At 38.2% G+C, this 5541-nt stretch overlaps 1 protein-coding gene across 2 annotated transcripts in view; it reads left to right on the top strand.

The window, feature by feature from the left end:
- Window positions 1-784: 784 nt before the first annotated feature.
- The window catches only part of slitrk3a (SLIT and NTRK-like family, member 3a), a 42746-nt gene continuing 37989 nt past the window's right edge, over window positions 785-5541 (top strand). For both annotated transcript variants that reach the window (XM_046074919.1, XM_046074920.1), the window contains exon 1: window positions 785-943. The gene's annotated coding sequence lies outside the window, so the exon portion shown is untranslated. The remainder of the gene's footprint in view (window positions 944-5541) is intronic.

Here is a 5541-nt window from a genome sequence, read left to right as displayed (position 1 = left end):
ATTTTTTCTCTCCTCAGATAAGCTCTTAATTCTTACATTTCTTCTGGGATTGGCAGAGATGCAGCAATCAGATTTTGTGTTTAATTTTGGAGAAAAGGGGATTGTTATAACGTAGCAAACATTTACAGAAGCAAGTATATTTGCGGCAATTTTGGTTATATATAAATGCTTCATGTGCCCTGATTACTACACGCATTAATATATATGCCTCTAGGCAACATACCCATTTTTGGCCTAGTACACTCCCACCATACATCCTGAAATATGGTACAACACTTTAAAGGTGTTGCAGGAAACCAATAGCAGTGTTACAATTTGTCACATGAGTCTCTAGAGCACATTTTGAATCCCTGTACTGCTGCCTTTGACACATGGTTCAGCTCCAATTTTTCTCTGCACTAAACTGCCCTCAAAACATCTTTTATGCCATTTTTAATGTGGAAAAATTGGATTCACAATATTAGGTGAGTAAAGTTTAACTGTTAATTGTTTAATGTAATTTATTTGATAATTATATAATGGAAAATAGTTCAAATGCAAATTTTGCCTTGAAGCAACATCATACCATTGCCATGCAATCTTTTGGTATTGTGCATTTAGATTTACAGGGGCACCAAATCACATGTGGGTGTGGTGGGGAAAGATTCCCCAAGTGCAGGTTAAGGTGTGGTGGTGTTGAATGCAGCCTTGACTTAACTCCTCCCCTGGCCAACCTCCTTATTAGGCTTAGGCTATATAAGACACCTGTGTTCCCTTGTTCTCTCTCTGCTTCCTGATCTGTCCCTGTTGTGGTTGGTGTTTGTAGCCCAGGTATGTGAAAGGAATAATTTTGTCTATTTTCCCTTAAAAGTTTGTTGCTTACCTGCACTTTGACACTGTTAGGAACCTCCTTTTCTCCTGTGCTGTGACCACTGATGTATCTTCATGACCCATCTCAGAGGTGGTGAGTAGATGCATGGCTTGAAATGTATTTTAATGCCGTAAGGTTGAGCCTGGTTAATTGTTATCGCTTTTCCAGATTCCTCCATGTTTTAGACCCCTGCTGTTTTGCCTAAGTTTATTTTGTTTCCTGTTTTGCCCTTTAGTTTAGTGTTTTAGTTAAATAGTATAGTTTGCCCTTGTTCAGACAACTGGGTTACTTGGTTGGTTGGTTACTTTTTCTCGTTCAGTTTATATTTTGAGCAGGGTGCCATCTTGTTGGGAGGCTAGGCACCTGTGGCAAGGTCCCTTTACTCTTCTGCATGTGAGTAATTGCACGGGGACACTATATAGACGACACCATTTTTGCTGTGAATAATGCATTGAAGTTTGTAGTGCTGCACTTAAGGTGGGTAGTAGTACTCCTGGGTACTTGGTGTAGTCTGCCTCTCCAAGTGACCTCTGCTGAGCTTTGTTTAGTTATTTTGGGGCACTGGATTTATATACATTTGAACTTGTATTAACTAACTGTAATAAAATTGTCAAATCTACCATTTTATAATTATTGCTGGTTCACATTTTCCTTCCAGCAGTTCCAGTCCCATTTGTTTGCTGACTAAAAAAGGTGTATTTTGAAACATTTCTGCCTCATCAGTTCCTGTAGCTTTTTTCTCTTTATTCAATTGAGTGTTAAATTGTATTTCCTGGGGTGCAATTCCTTAGGTAGCATTGTTGACTTTAATTAGACCCCCCCCCCACCCTTCCTGGTCTGCAATTAGGCCACTCATGAATTGAGAACTTCTTCTGAGAGTAAAAAAGCATCACAAGTCAACACCTGAAAATAATAATGTTTAGCACAAAGGTTAACCTAGCCTTAAACATGCCAAAATGCCTGAGAACAAGTTTGATGTCCACCAAATGTACAAACTTCGCCAGAGCATAATGCACTCTACAAAGTTATGCTCCCCTTAGCTATCCCTCTGTCTGCCTATCATAGCCAGCTAGCTATGACTGGTTTGTGTAATGGCATAGTATAAGGCAATATAATACAAACATAAAAAACTCATTGTTTGGAAGTGTATGTAGAGATTTTTATTCATAGCAACTCTCTGATTATATTCAATTTCTGTAACTCAAAAACTCACCAGAGCTCACACACAATGGCAACAACACAAAGTTTGGATGCTACACTGTTGCATGAGCTTGGCTACAAGGACTTTGCCTTTATCCAACTTTAAGTCAAGGAAGAGTGAAAGGACAAGTCGTTTTGCTATGTACCTCAACAGTTTTCTTCAAGGACTCAATCATTTAGAAAGCTTCAGGTGGCACAAGCAGCAAGAGGCAACCACTGTCAAAATACCAGATGTTAAAGTCCCCCTAGGAATCATTGCACAGAAAAATAGACGTGCTGACTCTGTGCACAAATGGAAGCATCCCCCAGTGGTAAAAGTTTAACTGTTTAAATGTGTCAAATGAGTAAGACAAGAGTCCCAGTGAATCAATTGAGAAGGGCTCTCCAGAAGTGTATTAAAAGGTTGTATGCTCATACAGAAAATGAAGTTAGTTTGTCTACAAAGGTTTGTTTTAAAACAGAAAATCCATTTCAGATTTTAAATATTACTTGTTGCCTACAATTTCAAAAGCCTTGGCGTAAACACTGCAGCCTTAATATTAATTTGTGGAAAGCTAAGTGAATCAACCTACAATGGAGGCTCATACAACTGAACATCAGAATGCATTTTCTTTGGTTTTAAAAGTAAAACAACATGACCTCTTGTGCTCCCATCATTCTGTTGCAGCCTAACAATAAACGTAAATATGGGTCATAAGCTACTAATCGACCTACTCGGCTGTTTTTGTGGACGGGCTGTTCAGTTCACATTTTCATACTATTATCTTCGCTTTTGTTTGATGTGTTAGTAATTGCATACCCCTTCTGCTGATAATGGCTTGATCAAGCTGTGCATCTCCGATCCACAATAGTCGTCTGCGTTCATTCTTAATATCCTGCTCAACAAACACGGTGAATGGATTTCAGGAGACAAATGAAGTGACTGAGAAAGTTATCCTGGCTTGTTTTAATTGGCAGATACTCTGACAGACATAGGAAGTACAACTCACTTATCTGTAAAAATGAGAGCCTAATTGAGTCAGGAAATTAGATATTTAGGCTAATCCAGGATGAGATGTCTGGTTGAACAAAAGCAGTGGGGAGTCGGACATTTTTTTTTTTTTAAATGAAACACCTCACCTTGTAGGCCTTTTGATCAACAAGGCATGGTGAAAAGGTCAATAATAGTAATTTCTTGCACTGCAATGTGGTATTTATTTGTGTGTTTTTTTTTTTTTTTTTTTTTTTTTTTTTTTTCAGGCAACTTCAGGGCCAAAATTACACAACTTGTCACAAAATGGCCAAATAAATGGGCTGTCAAGCATTCAGACTGAAACGGCAGCACAGGCTTAGCAGATGCTGAACTGATCACACAACCCACAAAATACTTGTCTTTTAAATAGGAATTTTAGATTGATTAGATATAAGTGAATCAGAACAGTAACTGTACTCTACAAGTGGAGCAGTGCCTGTATGAAACTACTTGCTGTCAACCTACTGTGAAACCAAACGTCTCTGCTCCAGTCGTATACTTACTTAAAATCTTGGATAATCTCACCTAGACATATGTAATTTGTCCCCTAGAAAATAGACAACACTAAAACCAAATATAAAATAACATTTTATCAAAAGACTTGTCTTGACCTACAAGGATCACAGATCCTTGAATTTTATTTTTCATCTCATAAACATGCATTTATTAAAAGAGAATGCATATATGCCTATCCGTCAGACAACTAATTGCCATCCCCTTCACCAAACTGGTATTCACCCAGACAATTTAATAAATAACAATGCTGCTTTGTGAGGTCATGTGATTCCCATCGCTGCTTACGTCAAGAGATTGAGGACATTGCAATAGAGAGCGTTACTCAACAGAGAAATCTTAACAGTAGGATTTCCCTAATAAGCCAGTATGTCCTTGAACCCTCTGATGTGTTGCCGTTTATCTACAGCTCCTCAAGGGAAACATATGGTTATTTTGAAGAACATAAGAGATGCATGCTGATTATCATGTGACACAACAGTCCCATACGGTGCATGTAAGAATGGTGCGTGTATAACTTTGAATTTTACATATGTACTTCCACTAACAACTGTGTGCATGCCTTTAGGTAAGACAGTCTTACCTAAAGTGCATGACAACACAATAATATAAAATATTCATTATCGTTTAATGAATATAATATTCATTATCAGATACAAAGAACTTCAGAGTGCAGCCTTTGTGCTCTCAATCTGTGTCTCAACCTTCATATTTCGCAAGGAACACACACACCCAGCCAAACAAACAGTGTTGCTAGCTGGCCGCAGCAGAGGCAAAGGCGAGGGCCATAATTTAATTTAATATACCGAACAAGGGACAATGGGGTCACTATTATGGTGCAAGTGAACTGCACTGTGGCCTAACTAAACTAATGTCCAGACACATAAACACACTGGGCCTTTGCTGGGGATAATACAATGTTGCAAGTAGACTGCAGCTCTAACAGTTGTGAAGGTCATCATTTAAAATAGCACACAAACATGATGTGTCTATATTGTGGTTAAGCCTCTTCTGTGATTTATGTATATTAAATACTTTTCACACCAAAATGATGTTTATTGATCAAGGTTTCATTTCAAGCTTCATTGTTATTTAGAATTGGTGTGGGGTAGATTACACTATTGGTTTTCATTCATATTGATTATGTGTGAATGCGATGGTGGAATACAGAGTTTGAGAGTCTGTTCCTGGGACCAGCTCGGATACACGTGTATTTGTATTATTGCTTGAACTTGAATCACTAAACCTGTGATGATTTGAACTTTATTGAAATCTGTCTTTCACTGAAAAAAATACAGTCTACACTGACAGTGGCACAACAGTTCACACTGATTGAATTACAATTTACACTGAAGGGAGGAAATGATTTTGTTTAGAAGTGTTTATTTCATCAGTGCAAGAGAAATTTCATATTATTGATATAATTGAATATAATTGATATAATTATCAAATTTGGTAGTAGCCACGGACGACTCAAACGCATCTTTAGTTTTGGCGTCAGTGAGGCTAGACTGTCTCATTTGGAGAGAGAGACTAGTTCACCCAGCTAGCCTTTAGGGGCTATATTCACAAAATATACTAAGGCTTAATATAGTTACTACTTGCTAATAGAGTGTGTGTGCGCACGTAACTAATTTATGGAATTATAGGCAAATGTTTGGAGCGTTAACTTTCTTTATATGGATGTATGAAAACACACACACAAAGACACGCATCTGCCACACCCATGCACGGACAGAGTCAGAGTCACACTCCAGTCCAACACTTACAATAAATACACTTTCAGCGGAGCCCCAAATGTAAATTTTAGAAGCGATCAGCATTTTGCTGCCTGGCTGAAATAAATGAGGAAGACCATAAATAGTCATCCAGTTCCATCTGAAAGGGTAATTGTTAAGTAATGGGATGTGTTGTGAGCACCACTTTGCTTCTTCCCAGAAGAGGAGGGCTGAAGATCGGGGGGTTG

The sequence above is a fragment of the Micropterus dolomieu genome, linkage group LG17 (assembly GCF_021292245.1).
Source record: "Micropterus dolomieu isolate WLL.071019.BEF.003 ecotype Adirondacks linkage group LG17, ASM2129224v1, whole genome shotgun sequence".
NCBI classification, from domain to species: Eukaryota; Metazoa; Chordata; class Actinopteri; order Centrarchiformes; family Centrarchidae; genus Micropterus; species Micropterus dolomieu.
This window is presented reverse-complemented; position numbering and strand designations above follow the sequence as displayed.